Source organism: Triturus cristatus, chromosome 2_2 (genome assembly GCF_964204655.1).
Source record: "Triturus cristatus chromosome 2_2, aTriCri1.1, whole genome shotgun sequence".
Taxonomy (NCBI): domain Eukaryota; kingdom Metazoa; phylum Chordata; class Amphibia; order Caudata; family Salamandridae; genus Triturus; species Triturus cristatus.
In genome coordinates this window covers 77,797,137-77,809,620 of record NC_140582.1, presented here as the reverse complement: position 1 = coordinate 77,809,620, position 12,484 = coordinate 77,797,137, and the positions used below count along the sequence as shown (strand labels likewise).

The window sequence follows — 12,484 nt, the reverse complement described above, 5'->3', positions numbered from 1 at the left end:
TTGTGTGTTTGGCACAGGCGATGTTTTCGCTGGGTCATTTCCACTGGCACACAGCTAAAGCAGGACTTTGTCTTCATTGGATCAATAGGGTCGGTCAAACCAAAGGGGATGATGGACGAAGTGTTGAACATAGCAAGCACTCACCCCCAGTCAACTGATCTGGGTTTAATCCATCATCATTCTTTAGCTCACTCCGCCACCCCAGTTCAGACATGGCCATATGCAAATCAGTCTGACTCTGTGCCTCATGGGAACAGTCCAGCCCAAACTGCCAAGCCATGTCTTCCCTGGACCGGAAACAAGCATCATGGGACCAGTTTCTGGCTAATCAGCGTCATCAGCCAGGCTAGCTTGAATCCAGTGGCAAAGTGAACAAGGGAGCCACATCTGGGCATACCCTGACAACTTAGGGCAAACAAAGCAAAACCAAAGGGGATGATGGACGGAGTGTTGAACATTGCAAGCACTCACCTCCAGTCAACTGATCTGGGTTTAATCCATCATCATTCTTTAGCTCACTCTGCCACCCTAGTTCAGACATGGCCATATGCAAATCAGTCTGACCCTGTGCCTCATGGGTAGAGTCGGTCTACATTTGGATGGTCCGCGGCAACTGATGAAGGAATCAATGTCCTGGAGGCTTCTTCCGCCGACCCTCTTCATTCTCCACATCCGTGGCAACGATTTGGCAATCCTAGGAAGGAGGAGTCTATCTGAGAACTTGTTATTTGAAATTTCTTGGCTGGCCAGGCAATACCCAGAAGCAGTCCTTGCATGGTTCCACATCATCCTCAGGAGAGTATGGAGGTTTGATCAGTCTGCCAAAGGTCTCAATGAGCCTGTGAGGCGTTTAAACAGGAAGATCAAGCGGCTGTTAAATACGGCCCCCCTAAAGATAATTTCTCATGGTTGCACCTGAGGAGAATCTCTGTTCCACGGGGGCGTAGTTCACTTGTCAGCTCAGGGCACTGAGTTTTTTATGGAAAACATAGTTGGTTTTGCGGTGCAGCATTTCCCACATCCTTACCTACCAGAGCACGGGGGATCTCTGCTCGTTGGTAAACCGGCTAGGTTTGTGGCAGAGGAGGAGTTGTGTTTGGCTACAAAACAGGTGGATAGACTGGGTATTGAGTATACGTGCAGGCAAATGCAAGAGGGAATTCGCCTTAAGCCGATGTCCCAACTTGGGCAGGGATTCACAATATTTAGAGAAGGGCTGGTGGCATCAGCTACAGCAAGTGTCCATTGCCTTACGTTACACTGCCCCAACTGGTGTTGCACTGGTCAGCGTAGTGTCCCTGAAGTGCTTCAAATACTACCGGGGCAGGGGGAGCTGGTTTGTGCCAGTTCACGCCCCTGTAAAGCGACGAGACGGTCTCTTTTGCACCGCTCACGACACAGAGGGGGCTTGAAAATATTTCTCACTAAGGTCCTGATTGGTGGGGCATTTACAGTCCTTAGTAGGTATCTCCATTGTTAATGGGGATAGGTGAGGGACAGCAGTCTCTCATGGACCTCCAGGGGGTGCTTACGGCCAGCCGGCTGGAGGGTGCGGGGGTGGGGGAAGTGCACTCTTGCAGCAGGCCCTTGCAGCCAATCCCCACACGGGCGCGCGGGCTCCAAGCTAGCATAGCAGCGCAGCCCCTTGGGGGCTGGTATTTGAGCCTGTAGGGAGAGCCTGAGGTAGGCAACCTTCTGAGCTGACGGGCCTCCTGCGCAAGTTCACTCCGGGAGGTGAGGGGGGACCTCGCACATAGTTGGGACCAGTCATGCTCTTACACAATGCAGGATACGCAGAGACAATGTATATTTTATTAGTTTAGGATTAGGAATGGCTATGGATTAGAATCTCTGTTCAGGTTAGCCATCCACAAATATTGTAAATAATATTTATGGAGTGTTATGGGGGTTTCTGCGTATTGAAATGAACATTTTTGAGGTTTTTTTTGTAAATAAATACGGCCACCAGGGTTGTTATGACCCCTAACCCAAAAAGTTCTGTTGGTAATTGCGTGCGATCTATGCCGGGAGGGGGGGCGGTGATAGTGTTACCCCACAAGTGTCATGGAAATCGGTGTTTAGGGGCGGGGACTCGGCAATACCTGGCGATAACCATTCTGGGCTTGTACCGTGCTTGAGTGAATCTAAAATATTATCTTGAGGTTGGATGCAGAGGGCAAGATGCGAGCCCATTACAAGTGTAACAGCGCAGGCCAACTCCAGCTTCCCCACTTGATTAAACACAGTATGTTATATAACGACTTGAGAAATTATTTGGAACGGATTTGAGGGGGCACCACAGCAACAAAAGTCTGAGCTGGTCTTCATCAACCCCTATAAAACTACAAGCAACATGCCAGACGTTGACAAACGAAACCCTAGATACAATCAAATTAATGGATTTATTTTAAGAAAGTCAACGTATTCTTTAGGCGCGGGAACCGCCTTTCAAACAAGACGGAAATCAAATAAACTAAACTAATCTGCTCTCGAACGCAGTCAGTACCTTGCTGGCAGCAGCGCCTTATCTAATCAGCCCCAGGAATGCGGCTCGACACCCCTGCACCGACCTCCTCGCGCCGCCTCGCATGCACCGCCATCTCCCCTTACACCAGAAATACGCCTCGCGCCGGGCGGCTTTGTTCCACATTCCGCGCAGCTCCCGTTGCACGGGGTTCAGTAAACAGACCATGAATAATGCACTCCTGGGAGCAGCAGCGAAGCAGGAGCCACCGAGGGAGCTCTTTGACCCTGGGCACATGGCCTGGCGCCGGACGCCCATGTGCTGCTGGGCGACAGGTGGCACAACAGAAGGTGTGCGCAGGGAAAGGGTGGGGAGGAAGGGAGGATGCAGAAGACAAATATATATGTAGTCCCGCGCAGGAAACGGCACCACCCACGTTATTTGGTGTGTACCAAACACGAAACCAGCGCAAGTGTTTCTATAGGGGTACTGTGCCAGTTCAACCTTTTCAAGGGGGTGCAGTGTTTCTGTGGCATGGAGAGTAAACACTCAGCGCTGGTCATCCCTTTGATATGTGCTAAAAGCAAAATGTGGCAGACCTGGGGTTCCTGGCACTAGAGGGGGGACCCAACCGGGACACCGAGCATTCAGCCCACCTCACAAACCAGCAGATGCATTTGAGTTATTTTTAATATTTTAATTTCCTCACTCCAACCAGAGCGATAGCGCTGGGAACAAGCCCGACGTCGGGTAGCCATGCGCTTTACAAAACCGATGAAAAGAATAAAACAGACGCCTTTGGTCGAACAGGGTCGACTTCAGGGAGAGGATGCAGTTGCCCACGTGACACTCCCGGCCCCATAGTTTAAGAGCATACATGTGGGATAAAAAACGTGCTTTTAATAATTTCTTGAAGCTTAGAGACCACCATGTCCAGCGGCCCTGGCGCTACAGAGAGACAGTGTGCCACAACTGCACTTAATCCAGAAAGCGCTACTGCTTGATGGCTGCCATGAAAAGCATCAACTAGTCAATTCCGTCAATAGCCAAGAGAGAGTTTCAATGAATTTGAAAAATTGGGCAACTACCATAGAGAAGGGTGTTTGGCGAAAGGCCATAGATATTAATAACAGAACATGACCCAAAAACAAGAAGGACTGAAATGCACTCATGGCAAATATGATTCAAACATACATTTCCGTACATCAGGGGCGTAACACAGGCCCCCGCATTTCCCGCGGTGCGGGGGGGGCCTTGAGCTGCTGGGGGCCCCCTCAGCCCAGTACTAAGGCCTTAGAGCTCCGGATTAAATCCGGAGTGGGGGTCCCTCCATGTACCTTGCAGGGGGGGGGGGGGGCTGAGCTTTCGTTACGCCACTGCCATACATCACTAGTCTCCATAAAGCGCGTAGACGACTTACCAAAGGGTAGTAAGTACTACTTAAATGCAACACTATAACAAAAAGTCAGTGCAATACCTGAGTGCTGTTGAAAGGTTGGTGCACGCATCAGATGAGCAACTAACGAAAAAAACATAGGCTGGAAAGCTTCCTCCAGGCAGGGCTGAGTGCTGACATGCAGTAGATGTATGTTCTTGGCGCTGTTGCTGCTCAGCAGACAGTTAGCTGTTCTAATAGAGAATCTCCCATGCTAACTCAGAGTGGCTTTGACAGTCCTTTATCAATTGACGAAGACCCGTCACTTATGGCCCAGCACGACTAATCCAAAAAGCAAAAAAGACAAGTACCAGAGCACAAAAGTACAAACGGACGAGATCCGAGTTCCCTGCAATGCACTTGGTTTCCACTCAGAAAACGACAGGATTTCAGAGTGAATCCCCTTCACTCGAGGAAATTGGCTCAAGTTGTGTCTTGTGTGAGATTTGAAGGAAAATTGACGCTCTCCGGGCTTTCAAAAGTTGGCATCCTTGCGCGAGGCGTGTGTTGCATGACAATGCCGAAAAGAAGCGGATATCACAGCCGGAGACAATCCGCCCCACGGTGAGCCTGACTGACACCAGCAGCAGGGGGTGAACGTGGCATGGCCCTGCTACACAGTGGAATCCACTTGTGTATTGACACACAGAAAACATGGGAATAAGTGCCAGCACTTGAAAGGGTAAAACCAGAACTGCAACACTCCATCAATAAAGCGGGCTGAAGGGGGTGGGTTCCCCTACAAATCATCGAGTGTTGAGGTAACTCCAATGCTAAATGCGCCTCTCACACAGCTTCATAGCTTTCACTCATGGAGACCACTGAGACAAAGATGCTTCTTCCCACCCACACATGATTTTTTTTTACCCCAGAGGATCATTTTACATTTAATAAAAAACACGCATATGGTGCCACCATGTTTTAACAAATGCAAAAAGAACAATTGATGAACAGAATGCTGAACAATGTCATACATTCACCCCAGCGCAGAGATCTGGGTCTAAACCCATCGTTTTTTTGCTCACCATGCCGTTCCAGTTTAGACCCAGCCATATGCAAATCAGTCTTGACCCTGCTACCCATGGGAACAGTCCTGCCCGAAACCGCCAGGCCAGGTCCTACCTGGACCAGAAACAAACATCCTGGGACCGGTTTTGGGAGACAGATAGCCTGGCTGATGAGGGGTGAAACCCCGAAACCGGTCTCAGGATGCTTGTTTCCGCTCCAGGGAGGACCTGGCCTGGCAGTTCGGGCTGGACTGTTCCCATGGGTAGCAGGGTCAAGACTGATTTGCATATGTCTGGGTTTAAACTAAAGAGGTAAGGGGAGCAAAAAAAATGATAAGGCCCAGATCTCTGTACTGGGGTGACTGTTTGACATTGTTCAACTTTCTGTCAGCAAATTGTTCTTTTTGCACCATGTTTTTACAAGAAAAGAAAATAATCCTGTGGGTACAAGTGAGAGTGGGAGGAAGTTACAGCAGCAGCTGTGGTCGGTCCACGCGGCTTACTGTAAGTCCACACACTTCTTGGCGCTTCTAATCTGCCTTCTCAAACATAAGCAAATTTCCTATAGCAAAGGCATGTTTTAAAGGGCGATACACGTCCAACCCTGTCACCTAGATGCTCTGCCACAACTGGAGCACATGATAGGCCCTACTCACACGTGCACCTACTCTAACAACCAGGCACCTTCACCATTCACCCTCAACTTGTCCAAATGCACTGAGCTCCATCTCTCAGGGATACCACAGGAAAATACGTCGGTATCCCATTTCCTCTCACCTTTCTTAACTCGGGATTCTACAGGTGTGGTTTTAAGTTCACTATCTATTGGACAACATCTCTGACCTTCACACATTTCACCCAACTCTTCACTTCCAGGTCATATTATCTCAACACTCTTTCACCTGCTGCACCAAAGCCCTGTGTACATTCCTTGGACAAGGCAACAATGCTAAAAGCCCTCTGGCAGCCATGCCCTATATGAATGACCTTGTTTTTTTTTTCTGTATGAATGTGAATTCGGTATGAACATTTTCAAAAAAGAGGGGGTGGTATGTCGACAGGGCTTTTCTACTGCTCACAACAGAAATATCTGCACTGTACATTTGTCCCGCATCCCCTCACCTTTACCACAGTTATAAATATATTAAATGTTTTATTGCATAAAATGTAGTAGTACAAGACCCATATTTCACAGCACAGGAAACTGTCAAATGCAGAAAATGTGTCATGGTTACCTGTGAAATATGGATTTAATTGTTATAGCGACAAACCCCAAAGAACTCTGCAGAGCTCTACCACTGTCCGGGCTACCAGGATTAGGCAGCACAGAGAACCCAAAAGTGCTAATTGTGGGAGCATTCTCTGTCTGCATTTTCCCCCATTTGAATGAGAAAAAACACTATCTATAAAATCTGAAAATTATGTGGTAAATGATGTGGCATATTTGTAACTATATATATATAACCACAAAAGCCCCACGGAAGACCTGGGGGAGGGAACCAGAGGCACGGGGTACTAGGAGCAGGCAGCCTCCAACATATAATGTTCAGCACAAATGGGGCCGCTCCCAGTCAAGACGCCATGGTACTACAGTGTTAGTGTGTGAGTGCGGGCATCTCACAAAAAGTGAAAGGCTGGTCTCACACACCACCTGGTGTCATGCTTCATCATTGACCAGTCCTAGCCCTCTAAAAACTTGGTTTGATAGAGGGCGGGCATACACCTGAAGACAGGGATGCACTTCTAAACTAAGTAGGGGCCCTTAAAGAAAACAGTGAGATTTAAAAAGCCATTACAGATGTCAAATCAACTTTAATATAACTGGCATCTATATGGTAATTAAAACAAGTGATCAGTGTTTTGAGTAGTCTATTGTCCCCTCGCCGTACTGAATGTGGTTGACATGTTTCTGCCGGTTGGCCCAAGAGGGTCCATGGCATTCATCACGACCTAAAGGAGAGATAGCGGGCTCCACTCTTACCAGGTTAAGTTTGCCCAGACCTGAGTTGGCCAGAGACGCTTTTTTCTGTACGGTTTATTAAGACCGGCAACAGCTTACAGCTATTCCTCTGGGCCCAAACTAAACTAAGAGGACCCAGATCTACCAAGACTTGCCCTGTACCATGCAAATCTGACCTGTATTAAGGGTCCTTATCACGTTTGATCCAATTTCAGAAAAAGACCGTACTGCATCAGCCGTTTCTATAATCAGTTGGCCTGATCTCCTCGGATTAGAGCGTCTTTTATACCCATGCCTTGAAGAAGTCCATTTGTATGGACGAAACGCGTTGGCTGCTCAAAACTATCAAGATCATTGTTTTTATGCTGTTTGAATAAAAGAAGAACTTTGAAGAACAAACTGTGGACACAGATTGAATATTTGTCCTTGTTTTTTTGTGGTGCACCTTTGTTTTTTGTTTTTAGTCTTACTACAATCACTGACCTTTATTAGCTACACTTCGAAGAAAACAGCGGACTTAACATAACATCTGTATTCGATAAAGCGCACGTTCACCCGTAGGAATCTTGATGCTGAATAGCAGATGTTTATTGTTACCCAAAGGTACTCATTTTATCGACCTCAGATGGATGAAAGGCTGGGTGGACCCACCAGGATATGAACCTGTGATCACGAGGTTGAACACTGGCTCCTGCAGCGGACGCATTAGTCCACTGAGACACCAGACCCGGCACACTAACCCAAAGTAAACATGTAATTTAAGAAGTATATAACAGATAACATGTGCAATATGATCCTTCAACTATCAATTTGGTGTGAAATCTGCATGGTGTGTGTTCATTGCCACCGGGTTGGTAGCAAGACCCTACCTGCAAGCTTCCCTGGCTCCTCGTTGGCTCCACTGAACATTCGCTCATGCGGCACCTGCCTCCTCAATGGACTGAAAAAGTACGACCACATCAATCCACCCTCATGGCATCACACTCACTCCACTACTGGCCTGCACAAACCGCCCCTCTCGCCCAGAAAGGGATTCCTACAAGCCTCACTGACTGCTCAGGCTCACAGCAGGAGGTCTGCCTAACGTTTCACCAAGATATTGGATTCAGTTTTTTTATCATGGAAATGTTATGTTCCCAGCATTTTAGGCATGCAAGTGTTTAAACTTTCGAACAAGTGGAACAACATCCAGAGTCTGAGACACAGAGTTGTACTGGCTCCAGAGTCATGCTCCTGGCACTTTGCTTATGTTCCCGTTCTGTCCCCTTCCTACATGAACAACGCACTGTCGTTCTAACAGCTACGTAGTGCTCACTGTTTTTGAGGGAGGCCACCACACTCATCATCGCGGACACTGTTTGTAGTCTTAGTCTCAAATGCATTCTGGGAGTTGTAGTCTTAGCTTGCTGCCATTAAACCAATTAGCCTTAAACACATGAAAGCAATAATGGTCGGTTTAAAAACAAGGACTGGAACCAGTGTGGGTGAGGGCCTGGTCCCCTATTATCACGTAGGGTCGAAGTCCAAACCCCGGCGCAAACAGGGCGCGCTATGGGCTGGAATTCTGAACAATGCGGAAGTGACTGCACCCAAAACATCTGCCACATCCAACTCAGGCAGGTCAATCCTGCTGAAATATGCTGCAGGGAAAATGTGCAATAAATTATGTTACATGTGGAATTCAGCACAGAAAACGAAGCTTCCGCTTGTAATTTCTCACTTTCCATCTGAAAACTCAGATTATGAGCCATTTATGTACCCTGTAATTACCGCGCCCTGAGGTATCGGTATATACGGAGAGCAGTAAATACCTCACTCTTCACCGCCCACTTCGTCATCAGGGCCACTGAGCGAGGTTTGCAACATATTGTTGTTTCACTCGCCAACGCGGGGACATTCCAATCGTCACACGGGCGACACCAGCCTTGTTGCAGGCAGGCGTCGCTGTGTAAACAGGACACTGAAGACACCGGCCACCTCGGCCCGCAGGCCCCGGGGAGGCCGGCGCTGACTCCGTGCGGAGAGTTACTCACGCTGCATGGTTCGGACACAGCAGGGCTCGGGTGCATCCGTTTTGTTCAGGGCGAGGAATGTTCTGAATGAATGCACGTGAGAAATGCAGTATAAAAGATACCTCGTGCACCAACGAGCATGCAATTGCACTCTTGCTGAACAGCGTTAACGAGCGTAGGGCGGGCGGGAGCAAACTTCACAGGGTCCTGTCGCTTGTTCGTAATGAGTGTGGTGTTACACTGCCCCTGCTGCATAGCTTTTCAAGCCACCTGTTGCAAAGTGCACGGTACCGTCACCGTAGCGGTTATAAAGTAAAAGTATTGTTACTTAAACGTAAAAAGCTGCTACATTTTAGCCTTAAGTTTTAAACTTTCCCTAAAAAGTTTTCTACAGCTCTATGCTCAATAATAAAAGGGGGGCATAGGAAGCGATATTCAGGATGCAACTGGAATTTCCACCAGGGGTGTCGGGCTCCTTACAAACCACACACCTGTTAATAACACTGCACTCCTAAGACTTCACACACCAACGACAACACCGGGAACACACCCCGCAGGGCCATGTGTCACGCTCTGAAGTGAACAGGGTGAGAGCGAAACAAAAGCGGACGCCCCTGCTGTCAGTTCCTGCTGATAATTGCGGCTTTTTATTGGCCCACCGGGCTATCGTGACAGCTCATCCGGGCGGGACTAGCTTTTACTACCTCTGTGTTAGGCACTTTTTTTAAAAACACTTTTTTAAACTAAAACGTCTGAATTTCTTCCACTGGAATGAGAAACAAGCAAAGACGCGATGCAACTGTTATAATTCCGTCGTGGTTTAATCATACTTTAACAGTCAAGCAGCTATAACTATAAGGCGGGGAGCAGCACGCCTCTCATGGGCGCAACCCCAACATGGTTGGAACCAAAGACCTTCAGGCTGCAAACAGACCTCAGCCGCGATCACTTAACCTACTCAGCTATCCTACAGGTGCGTGAGCGGGTCGAGAGTTTATCGGCGTCAAAAACACAATGCAACCCCCACCCCCTCTATGCTTACAAATGCAAGACTCACTTTCGGGCACCTCGTGGCCGCGCCGCCTCGTGTTACAAGCTCAGCCCCTCGTGCACTGCTTCGCCCGCGGGGAGTTGTGTAAATCAGCGCGTAACCTCGATTCATCCGAACACAAAAGAAATTACGCAGCGTGGCCACGGGGTGAACCCCTCTGCGCTCGGCCGCAACAACCTTGCACTTCCGCCCTGCACACGCGGAGGCTCCTCCGAAGCGCAGTACAACGCAGACACGTGGATTTCTAACAACCTCGGAGATGAACTGTCAAAAAAAAGTTTTTAACAGGGCGCCTGTCCCTCATGTAGAACCCAAACACAACTACTTCAGTTGGTGCAGTGGCACCGGAGCGCAGAGGGGTCCGCTGAATCCCGATTATTGTTGTATTTCACAGTTTAAACAGCCATTTCGTTCCTTGCACTAGGACCCATGAAAACACTGGCCTCGCCACTGAATACAAAAATTACCAAAAGTTGCCCACCACCAGAAACTAACTTGCCTGCCTCCTTTTGGATAGGGATGAATAACACACCTTCCACTCTAGCATCTTTTCTCGACGTCGTTTTGTTGATGTTTGTCTACAACACTCTTAGAAGTGCCCACATTCTGTCTTTTCGTGCTGTATAAAGCTACAAATACACTGCACAATTACCCCAGTACTAAGAAAAAACACAATGGAACTTTTACAATGAAACTATTTAACTCCCACCCGCATCCACCACTAAGTATACAAACTGCTGTTTGCCCACGCCCCACATGCACCAACCAGTACCAACTCACAGATGCCCGCCTCGGATCCAGGGCGCTCCTCGGCGGAGCCCAGGGCAGCGTGCGCTCGCTCTCGGGGGTTGCTGCTGCTGCTCTGCAGGCAGGAAGCGCGGGTGAGAGGGTTTTAGTTGTTGTTGCCCGTACAAGTTCTCTCTGACACTCGGGAGACAGCAAAAAAAAGTTGCTCAGGTCTCTAGCAACATCCTGGAAACCAGAACAAGCCTCCAACGGCAGCAGGAATGTGAGCCCGGGGAGGAATGCGAGCGGCGGTCCCCAGGCCTGGCGGGGGCAGCCCGGGTGCAGCGGGGGGGCTCTTGTTTGTGTTTGTTTGATTTACCTAAACGCCCCTCTGGCCCCCGCGAGGCGCGCAGTGCGCCCAGTTCACACGCTGCAGCTCACAGGGGACAGCTGGCCGGGCAGGAATGCGGGCACGTCGGCAGCAGGTAGCGAGCTGAGGTCCGCCGAGACTCTCCCAAGCCACTGAAGTCCCAGGAGGAAAGGAGAGAGCAACAGGCTCCCGGAGACAGCGTGGGGGTGGGGCCTGCACACCCACCCTGCCTCCCACACCACCTTGGGAGCTCTGCCTACCACGCTGCCGCTCCCCACAAGCCCAGCCTAGCCGGCCGTGCTCGTGCCAACTTTTAGGCACACAAAGGAGATTTTCCAGCAGGAAGGCCGAAGCGTGTATTTATCCAGTTACACGCTTAGCAGGTAAGTATGTTTAGCCTTAGGAGAGGATAAACAAAGAGGTGAAATATAAAAACGTTTGGATTTATGACAGACGAAACCACACTCCTTGGGACTCTGGCACTAGTGCAAAAACAGGCTTAATGTCCACACACATTGTTTTGCTCTGGATTGTTGCTGACAGCAAGCGATTGCAAAACATGTACCATTGGGATAATAGTACACGCAGAGTATGCGCAAATACCGATAAAGTTAGTGCAAAAAAAACCAAACTGAGGGCCCCATCATGATTGGCACACAAAAACTGGTGAGAATTGCCCACTTGCCAATTTGTGATCATGCAGAGTTTGCAAGCCAACACGTGCCGCGTTATCAAAGGGTAGAGGGTGCGCAATTGCTGTGGGTGCCCACTTTTCATGCCCTGGGGGCACCTTGACATTACAGAAGGAACCTCAGATTCTTGGCAGCCCTTTCATTATTACAGGTCATGCCAGTGTGCCAGAAATGGTGTGTGGCACAATCTCAAGGGGGCGTTCTCTCTTTTGCATGGGGCTTGGCACCATGCAAGTTGTATTATCTTTTCTAAGCTTCCAATGTGTTTGAAATTGAGCTTGAATTACATAACCAAAAAGAGTATTGTCTTCCATTTTGTAATGACGCCACGCTACACCACATAATCATTGTTGTTGCCTTTGCTCTAAGAATTGTGAGCTTTCCCAGTCTTTTGGATGAAGATGTACCTAACCAAGGACAACCTAGCTGTCCCGACTGCTCTGTATACGATGATACGGTTCCTGTCCCCTAAATCGACTCTGGGAACTTCTGAATGAAACATTTTCAAGCATTCACATCAAGAATTTTCAATTCTATTAAGGACACAGAGGCGAAGATTATGCTTCTCTAACATTACTGCAAAATTCTAGCAGCCAATCAAAACACAGTAAACAAAAAACTACATTTCTCGTCAGCCAATCAGGCCCCACAGCCCCTATATTATTGCCAAACCATGAGGATTCCTCCTCTTTCTTTGCAAACAAGTACAAACAGTGAACAAAAAGTCCAAACAATCCAACAGCAACGACTCAAACAGCACACCGAGC

General features: G+C 48.7%; 1 protein-coding gene across 5 annotated transcripts in view; it reads right to left on the bottom strand.

Annotated features, from left to right (window-relative positions):
* Positions 1–11,302, bottom strand: part of PRAG1 (PEAK1 related, kinase-activating pseudokinase 1) — a 91,465-nt gene extending 80,163 nt beyond the window's left edge. The window contains exon 1 of one of the 5 annotated variants that reach the window (XM_085641067.1): positions 11,035–11,302. The gene's annotated coding sequence lies outside the window, so the exon portion shown is untranslated. Of the gene's footprint in view, positions 1–8,899; positions 8,996–9,369; positions 9,389–9,935; positions 10,072–10,709 lie in introns of those variants that run through there. The other 4 variants (XM_085641066.1, XM_085641068.1, XM_085641070.1 and 1 more) reach the window with 4 other exon arrangements.
* Positions 11,303–12,484: the final 1,182 nt, after the last annotated feature.